The 9,544-nt window shown below is 40.5% G+C and overlaps 1 long non-coding RNA gene across 1 annotated transcript; it reads left to right on the top strand.

Moving 5' to 3' along the window:
* Positions 1 to 50: 50 nt before the first annotated feature.
* On the top strand, positions 51 to 6,595 carry LOC309362479. Its single transcript, XR_014164971.1, has 2 exons — positions 51 to 346; positions 2,911 to 6,595. It is a non-coding gene; the product is annotated as an uncharacterized lncRNA (long non-coding RNA).
* The last annotated feature ends 2,949 nt before the right edge of the window (positions 6,596 to 9,544 follow it).

Below are 9,544 nucleotides of genomic sequence, written 5' to 3'. Positions count from 1 at the left end.
AAAGGGGCTTTTCTTCACTGCAGAATTAGTTTTTCTGCCTCCTACTACATCTGTGTCTTCTGAACTATCTTTTTTCGTTTGTTTTCTTTTTTGAAATCTTAGTGAAATGTTACAAAAAGTATAATGCTTTCCTGTGATCCCCGGCAAAGAAAATACATCAATCAAAGCAGTCCTAAATTTAGCTGTCTTTCTGTCCACAGGAATACCAATGCTGAAGATAGTATTTGAAGGCTACGAACACCTATCCTTAATCTCAGTCCCTTTACTTATCTATCACCCGGCTCAGATTCTCCTCGGTAGCGTGTTGGTACCAACAATAAAGTCTTGGATGATTTCTAGACAAAAGGTAAGGAATTGTGGCCAGAAGCACAGTTCATTATGATAGATCTAGGGAGAGAGAGAGATAAGATTAGAGAACTTTTGTGTCCATTGCTGTTCAGGTGCTGGCAGAGCCACTCCATGATCATACCAATCTGCAGGCAAGGAGATTAGGCTGGGCTGAATGTGTGCTTTGTGTGGACTTCTGGCAATCATTTTGCACGGAAAAAGCACATCAGTAAATAGGACCTGCAGGCATACCCAGAGATGCTCACTGCATCTGAAGCACCGTACCACATTTTGTCCTTGTACAATTGCTTTGGTGAGGTTCTCTGTACAATAAAGTATCTGCTCATCCTTCCTAGATATCATAAACATTGAAGGAAAAACATTTAGAAAATTCCAAAGACAGGAAATTGCGACTCTTTCTTTCTTTCTTTCTTTCTTTCTTTCTTTCTTTCTTTCTTTCTTTCTTTCTTTCTTTCTTTCTTTCTTTCTTATGTGTGCCCAGTAAAGTCTTAAAAGGCCCTGTTGTGGGTGGTTTTATTTCCCCCAAATCTAGTAGGGCATTTGCCTTTTTCATCCAAGATGCATCCAAAGTCAGGTCTCTCTTTTTGTTAGTTTTAATTAACCAGGCTATATTGCTTGACAGATTTATTTTGATCATTTGTCATTTTGCCATACCACTGTTCTTCTTCTGGTCTTGTAGGTTATTTTTCCAAGAATATTATTCTAATTACATGACAATATTATTATTTTTGTAAATCAGGGAAGTTCATTCTTGGTTCAGTAGCAATAATTACAATAGATTTTGATGTTGTGCCTGGATAATGGTCTCCTGCTTTGAAAGTAAACATGTCAACTTCACCTTGATGTTTATTTTCTATCAACTCCTTGGCTTCACTTTGGCATTTCTTTCCTGGTGGAAAACTGTTATCCAGTCATTGTACTCAGCTCTACAGTGACATCCTTCCTTAATTATGATACCAACATTTGATTTCTTCATGAAGTAGAATTTAAATATTTAGAGGTTCGTCAACAAGAGGGCGTTTCTATTCCGGCAAGTAGTACCGTAGAAGCCTCCACACACCAAAGATCTCATTTTCCCAAACAATGATGCAAATATATGTGTCTTCATTCGTAATGTATTGAATACAATTAACCCTAATTCTCAAATTTAAGAAACAAATAGTGCACTTTTTATGAGAGCATTGTGGACTGTGTTCGATCTGTTTTGGTAATGCTTTCTCAATAACCTGTCTTGCTGTTTTTTAAAGATGTTTAAATATAAGACGAATACCCATATCATGGTTCACAAGCTGTTGGGAACTTTTCAGCACCCAGTAAATGAGTTTTAACATTGAAGGAACCTGACAACAACACTCACGTTACATATATGTGCACATAATTTACATGAGTGCAATTTCTCATATGATTTTTTTAAAAAAAAGAAAACAGACCAACAAACACTGGAATTAGGCCTGAAACTGGGTCAACCAAATATGGAGAGCTACTGAGACCTTTCAGTACTGTCAGAACTACTACGGTACCAGATCTCACTACTATAAAGCCAACAGGAGTCTTATCGCAAGGCATTTGACAGTGCCAGAGGCTTCTTCAAGAAAGGGGCAGCAAAGCAATGCAACACACAGTTAAACCATGGAATTCACTCCGATAAGAGGCAGTGAGGGCTCCCAGCTTTGGAAAAGGATTTAGGAGAAGGTGGCTTATCAGTGGCTACTAGCCTTGATGGCTGTGCTTGGAACTCCATGGTCATAGGCAGTAATGCTTCTGAATACCAGCTGCTGGAAGCCACAAGAAGGTAGAGTGCTCTTGTGCTCAGGTCCTGCTTGCAGGTTTTCCACGGGCATCTGGATGGCCACTGTGAGAACAGAATGCTGGACTAGATGTTGTTCCAGCAGGCTCTTCTTAAGTTCTTATGCTCTTCTTTTCTAAGTGTCCAAACAGGAACTCTGTGGCCTGCCTTGAATGCCCAATGCTGCCATCTTTCTCCTCTAGGAAATGCAATGGTGCCACTCTAAAGTTTTCTTAACAGGAAAGGATAACCTAGGATTTTTTCTCTCCCAGGAAATCTGCAACAGATGGCTTCTTAAAAGTTACCACCCTTCATCGTCCGCATTTTATCAGATGTGTGATTCCAGTTCCTTGTCTTTAGGAATTGCCAGGAGTGAGAGAGAAGTAGGGTTTGCTGCCAGTCAGTTTCAGAGAAATAAGAAAGTGTCATGTCTCCAGGTGTGAGGGAGAGAGAAAAGGAAGAAACGGTATGTTATAGCCCATCGTGAGGTGACTTGTAGAAAAAAGCTAGAGTCTTTTTGATCTTTGCTAATCCCAGAAGAAAGAATTATTGCATAAGGTGGAGGAGAAGAAAACTAGCAAGATAGTGGGGAAACACCCCTTGTAATTTAGCAGCACAAGACACTCAGGGAAGAGTTGGCCAGAGACACCAGCATCTCTCCCTCCTGCTCTAGGAAACCTATCACCAGTTTATTTCAAGTACATTGGGTTGTTTAACTTTGCTGCTGCTGCTTCTTTCAATGCAAACAAACTGATGCTGTGTTTTACTGCTTGCAGGCACTGAAATTAACAAAGCAGCCCAAGATGCCAGTGAAAGTTTAACAGTGGAAGAGATCCAATGAATGTATATATGTACTATTTTGTACATACACAGAGACAATTCAGAAGATGGGCATATGTGAATGTTGCTTCGGCATTTATTTTATTTTTATAGATACTTATATATACATATATATATTTAAAATACCTACTGAAGTGCCTTAAAATATATTTGACAAAAGCATTGATTCCAAAATCACATGGCTGCTTGGTGTAAGAGGTTGCACTAAAGTTTGGGGTCATTTGAATTTTTCCCCCCCTTTATTGAGTGAATAGTTCAGACAATGAGAGACGGGAGCTTCCATCCTCACACCTTCTCAGAGGAAGTGGGCACAAGCCGCCAAGTGTTTCTTACTCTCACGTAAGCTCCACTGAACTGAATGAAGTCAGAACGAGAGCCGTGCTCTGCAGATTCTACTCACCATTCACGTGCATATATGCTAATCCCAGGCCAAAAGAAACCAGGGGCAAGCAACACTCTTCTGGCTGACAACAGGAAAGCAATTTCTGAAGTTCTAGTCAAGATTAACTTGAATTTCTGTATGATTCCGTAACCCTCCCTGCTCCTATGATTATGACATGCCTTTTTCTTCTAAGTTTGTGTACACTCAGCATGGGGCCATCCATTGGAGAGAAACGGAGAAGCATAAATTATTTGCATTTGTTGACACAGTTGTCTAGACATTCCTTCAAAGCTAATGGTTTCTCAAGGCAATTCTCTGCATTCCATTTTTATGATTTTATGGCATTGTATATCTTAAATGCATCGTGAGCATCTTCAAAGAGAAGGCCCGGTGCTTATGGTTTAAGGGAAGATCTGTGATCTACACGTGCAGCTAGGAGGGTTTTTATCAGTAACATTAGTATTATTGGTGTTAACCCAAACTGAGCTAAAAGATCCCCCCTCTTTTCCCCAAATTCAGTACACCATACCCCACAGCGACAGAAGAATATCCGATGCTAATATTCTCTTTACTGTCGCTTTCAGAGTGGTGTTCTTTGCAGCAAACGCAAGCTAGTAAAAATGAAAACCTAATTCTGTAATTAGATATTTCCCACAGAAAGCATATATTTGTGTACTCTTTAAATGTTTGAAAGCACTGGTATAAAAGGGGGGATATTTCTGGTCAATTTGGCTGCTGCAGCTTAAGTGATATTTTTTTTTTAAGATTAAATATGTTGAGTTTTCTTTACACTTCATAAAAGAGTCCAGTATACTAATGATATACACCTACCTGGCAGTAAGTCCTTCATTGGAATTTACTTCCATTCCTAATAGGAATTTACATAGGATTGCATTGCTAGTAAGCAGTGTACCTTATTCATGTCAGTTGCCTTTAGGCTAAGTCAGGCTTCCTCAACCTTGGCCCTCCAGATGTTTTGAGACTACAATTCCCATTATCCCTGACCACTGGTCCTGCTAGCTAGGGATCATGGGAGTTGTAGGCCAAAAACATCTGGAGGGCCGAGGTTGAGGAAGCCTGGGCTAAGAGGTAGTCAACCTTTTTATACCTACCACCCACTAATGCATCTTTCTCGATGGTAAAATTTCCTTACCTCCCACCAGTGCTCAATGGAAGGAGGATTCAGCTTGTGCTGTACTACCCTCTACCGCCCACCTAGAATCCTGAAACACCCACTAGTGGGCAGTAGGGACCAGGTTGACAACCCCAGGGCTAAGCAGTGATCTGAGAGACAGATAATGCCATTACACCCTCGTGAGCTTGGTAATCATGTGGCCCCAACCAGGAGATCCTCATGGACCTGGTAGCTTGCACCGCAACCCTGTCCACAAGGGCTTCCTGTTCATAGCCCATTCCACTGAAGTATGTGAAGAAGCCTGCTTCCGCAAGAATGTATGTGTGCATTCAACCGCATACGGAATTGTGGGAATGAAAATGTTGTTTCTGACCTCTGTACATTACGGTGGAAAGAAAGGGCAGGTTCTTAGGGAATGTCATTCAGTTTCAATATTATTGACCTGGCTTGTGCAACAATGTGAGCCAAATTGGGTTAGCAAGAACATGCAACCATGTGGGCTCCCATAGAGGAGCTCGCAGGTATTTTGATCCTCCTTAGTCCTTGTTAATGCTGTGCCTACCTAAGCCAAGGTTTGGCTTTGTGTGTTGTCTGAACCAGGACTCACGGTTACGCTCTTCCCCTCATTAACTACAATCTGCAGTTTGGTTTACCATGTTGTGCGAACCTTATTAACTGCACACACAAACTGTTTGAAATACATTCCTCTCCCTATACCCCAAGACTTGATAATGCATTATTCATCTTGGGATTAACAGTCCTACCCAGATAATTGTATTTGGTGCCAAGCTGAGTTGCCTTATTATGTTGTCAACAATCTATATCAATCTGTATAAAATGACTTCCTTGTTGCTTAGGTCAAAATGTGTTTATTGATAGGCCACTTTTCGGAAATGAAGTTACCACTTCTGAATGACAGAGGTGCAAAAGATCTAAGTGCCCATTAATAAGAATTAAGGTCAGTGAAATTGAGCATAGAAGCTACTGCATTTTGCCAATTAGATAGCCTCAATCATGTTTATTTGCATATGGGTCAGAATTATAAAATGGTAACATATCAGATATGTTTCTAAGAAGACAGCCTGTATAGGTATTCCCCAAACTCATCACAAGCTAGATTCTCAGTTAAGTGGATCAGATATATGTATTTTTACACACAAATTACAAATTCACCTCGTATACATCTTGATTCAGTTGTCTAAAAATACAGGGAGCCAAAACGCCAGAAAAAGAACAGATAACATGTTTTTCTTTTTGTTTTGACAAATCCTTTCTTGGGCCTCCAAAATACAGGTTATCTTAAGTCCACAATCTTGGCCATAAGCTGAGGAAGAAAATGAGACCCTGAGTTTTGTGGCTGACTGTTCCAAAACTGGATGCAATATCGTGTGAATTTCTCTCGTGAGCAACCCCCATGAAAATGAGGAGATGCACCACAGTGCAAGGTTTGCTCTTATGCAAATCCAATTCATTTTGATGCCTCTTGCAAATGAAATATTCCTGGCTGTTTCTTCCACCACTGTTAAACTCACAGCCAACTAACTCTTCTGTCTTATCATTTGAGTCATGTCTGCTCTTAAACAGTCGCTACACTGCTACTCATCCAACAGATCTACCTCAAATTACTACAGTATCATCAGTTCATGACTTTTAACTATGAAAATTTGTCATGGCAATTTCATTGATATTACACTGTATTTAAGGCTTCCAGGGAAAGGCACTTCTGGCTATAATTGTTTATGGCTTTGAACAGCCTAAATGGTGTTATGTTTCTTCCTCATTTTACACAAGTGAATGTTGGGTGGATTGTTCTTAAAGGAACATAAAGCAAAACTGAATTACATCCTTTAAGTCCATACTTAGTAGAACTTAATTATTCATATCCAAAATGTTACATTATGTTTAAAGACTGTTAAGATGTTCATTTCATGCCTTCAGTTGTAAGAGGAGCTCATTGGGTGTTAGTTTGGAAAGAGGCAAACGGATAGGTCTGCAGTTTATTTTTGTAACTTGGGTTCTTTTTTCTGCCTGGGTAAAGCTTTTGGTTTGTTTCTTTTTAAAGTCTATATGAACACTTTTTAAAAATAAAAATAACTGATAAAAATGTTTCTCTCTCTTTTTTGTGGATGACATCAAAAAGAATCAAGCAGGAGATGTAACTGCATGGACCACTTGTTGTCTGACCTCTTATTCAGATTTGCTGGGGTGTTTGCAGTGTACAGTTCTTGCAGCAGGATTTGGCTCACTTGTTGATTTCTTCCATTCTCTACTTTGAGTTCAGCATTGTTGGATACTTTATTGTTGCCTCTGACTCTGTTTATTTATTAAAGCATTTCTATACCACTGTATCATAAAATATCAAGACAGTGCAACCTACAAAACATTTAAAAAAATAAATAAATGAAATACGGTTGACCATTCAAGCGACTGGCTAACAAAAAACAAATAGCTGCAAAGGGTTGTCAGCACACAAAAAGTCTTCAAGAAACACCTGAAAGTTAAAAGAGAGGCTGCCCTGTCCTGGTTTCTGATCCATAATTGACTTCTGACTTCTGCTCAATGATTGAAACTAAGACTTTCACGTCAAATCTGACTATGGACTAACATGAAGTTATCTCAACTCATAAACTCTTATCTCTAATTCTGTAACGAATTATTGTGTTATACATATCCTTATGAGTTTGAGTTTGTAATCTCTGTTTGAGTTTGCAACTTCTTATTAAGGCACGTTGGGCTTCTGTAACACAGGAGGCAAGTAACAGCACTTCTCTGGGTGGCATCCTAAAACAACACCACCACAAAATTCCAAACAAGGTAAGTAAGAGATTATAGTCACTGGACTTTGATATGCAAGTAAAATAATTCAATTTACGTAGCCCTGTTCAGCTGTTTAGTACCCACAGCTCCTAAATATGTAAAAGTGGGGAGGAAGCTACTTCCAGCACCAGGCCAATTGGCGGACCAACTGAAGACTGGCAGCATCAACCCCCGCCGTGTGGAAATCCCTTGCAGACAACTGCAATGCCTGGAGGCAGACAGGTTGTGTATCCACAGCCCTGACCAGAGGAGGAATGACCACTGGGAGGAGCGCAGAGAGAAGCAGTGCCACGGTGCATCTGCAGCAGCACGACTGGACGCCTTCAGTGGTTGCAGCTGCAACAAAGCATGCCTCTCCCGCATCAGTCTCTACAGCTACAGAAGGCGCTACAACCATCCAACAGCTTGACCCTCACCCCAAAGGAGCTCTCCTCCATTGTCTCCCTAGAGTCTGGATGCCAACAAATAATGCTTTTGTGATCCCCATAATAGTAACTTTATCAGGGTGATTAGCCAAATTCATGGAGGATATGTCTCTCTGTGCCTATTAGTCATGCTAGATTCGTGGAAATTCTGCATGTTGGTGAAGAAGCCCGTAATGCCAGTTGCTGGCATGAGAGGAGTGGTCATGCTGCCATACCTAATAGACTTATTTACATATCCTTAGATTGCTGATTTTGGCCCAGGCATTTTTTTTCTATTACACCCCTCTGCTAACACTTTTAAGGTAAAATTTTGTTGGAAAAGGGAGCTTGACTCTCATTGCTTTTGTAAGAGAACTGCTACTGAAAACGTATGCTAATAACAAAGGCTCTACCTAGCATTGCTGCTTCAACAGTCTGGAAAATGATCTGCTCCCCGCAGCGGGTTGTCTTTCTCAAAGGGGTGCCTTTTTCTCTCTCCCCTCCTTGACTTCCTTTCTGTTGAGAAAATGGAGCAATTGATGCTTCAAAAGGGAATTCCGCACTTGGCAATCAGCTCCCGCTTGCAGGATGTCTTTGTCAACGGCAGCTTGAATATATTTTCCTCTCATTTCTCTCTGTTGTGGCAGTGGCAGACACAATTCCTTTCAGATCAGAAGCCTAGTGCCTACCTGGGACAGACTGTGAAAGGCATCTTCCCATGAGCCAATCAGATCCTTGCCATGGAACTGAGGATCTTGTTGGCTGCGGTGTGAGTTTTCCATTGAAGCAGATCTGCAGGTCCTGCTGCTGAGCATCATTCCATACAGAGGAAGACTTACTTCCTGGTGGCCCGCAATAAACACCTCTCACCTTCAACTTAAACTATTGTCTATCTTTCCCCAAGGGCTGCTTCACACACTGCAGACTTTTTGACTTGAGCCCCATTATGTGAAAACTCTGGCTGTACTAAAATCTTGATTATTCCCATAATATAGATCCAAACTAGGATAGAGAGCCATGTCAGATAGTGCTTCTCTGACCCTGTTATCACAGTTGTCGCCATCAGCAATTCCATAGGCAACGTTAAGGTTTCTCCTGGACCCCAACTTTCCACGTGTGTCCAGATCATGCATACATGCACCAGGAGAGAGGATGAATCACATGGTGTCTTTTCCCCAAGATTTCCAGTAAGTATACTTCCTATTTTCCATCAGTTAAAGCAAATTGCAGGAGGAATCTGAAATTTCGTGATGGGGATACTTGCACTGAATTCGGTTAACTCTTGAATAACATGGCTCTCTCCAGTTGTCCTCAAACTGCAGTGTTGCTGTAATTCACAGATCTTTGTTACTGACATCAGTAGACCCCCATAATTTTAAAAATAAATTTCCTTATAGTATGGTTCACATTGTATTGACACATTATTCAGCAAACCTGCATTTTCACAAGGAATGAAGAAAAATGGAAAGCCCCTAATCTAATTGGCTACTGATGCCACATAAATTTCAACTTCACAATTTGGCTTATTTTCATAAAATTGGCAAATTTTGCAATTTTTGTGCCTTTCCATGAGTTTAAAGTTGCAATTTATTTTTGTTCCAAAACAGCAAGAGGGTATTTAGACTTGTTGCTGGTTTGATCTACTGTATTGTTTTTAAGACTGCTTTTAACACATTATAATCCTGGTGTTAAAACCTTGGGATGAGCTGGCAACTGAGAAAATGAATAGCATTGTCACATAAAATATCCAGGACTCTGCCAGTGAGGAGGAGCACTTTCCTATCCTGTGGGCTGAGGCTGTTGGGATCCAAGGACAAGTCTTGCTTCAGGGG

The sequence above is a fragment of the Podarcis melisellensis genome, assembly GCF_964234715.1.
Source record: "Podarcis melisellensis genome assembly, contig: HAP1_SCAFFOLD_410, whole genome shotgun sequence".
Taxonomy (NCBI): domain Eukaryota; kingdom Metazoa; phylum Chordata; class Lepidosauria; order Squamata; family Lacertidae; genus Podarcis; species Podarcis melisellensis.
The sequence above is the reverse complement of the archived record's forward strand: the minus strand, read 5'-3'. Positions and strand labels throughout refer to the sequence as shown.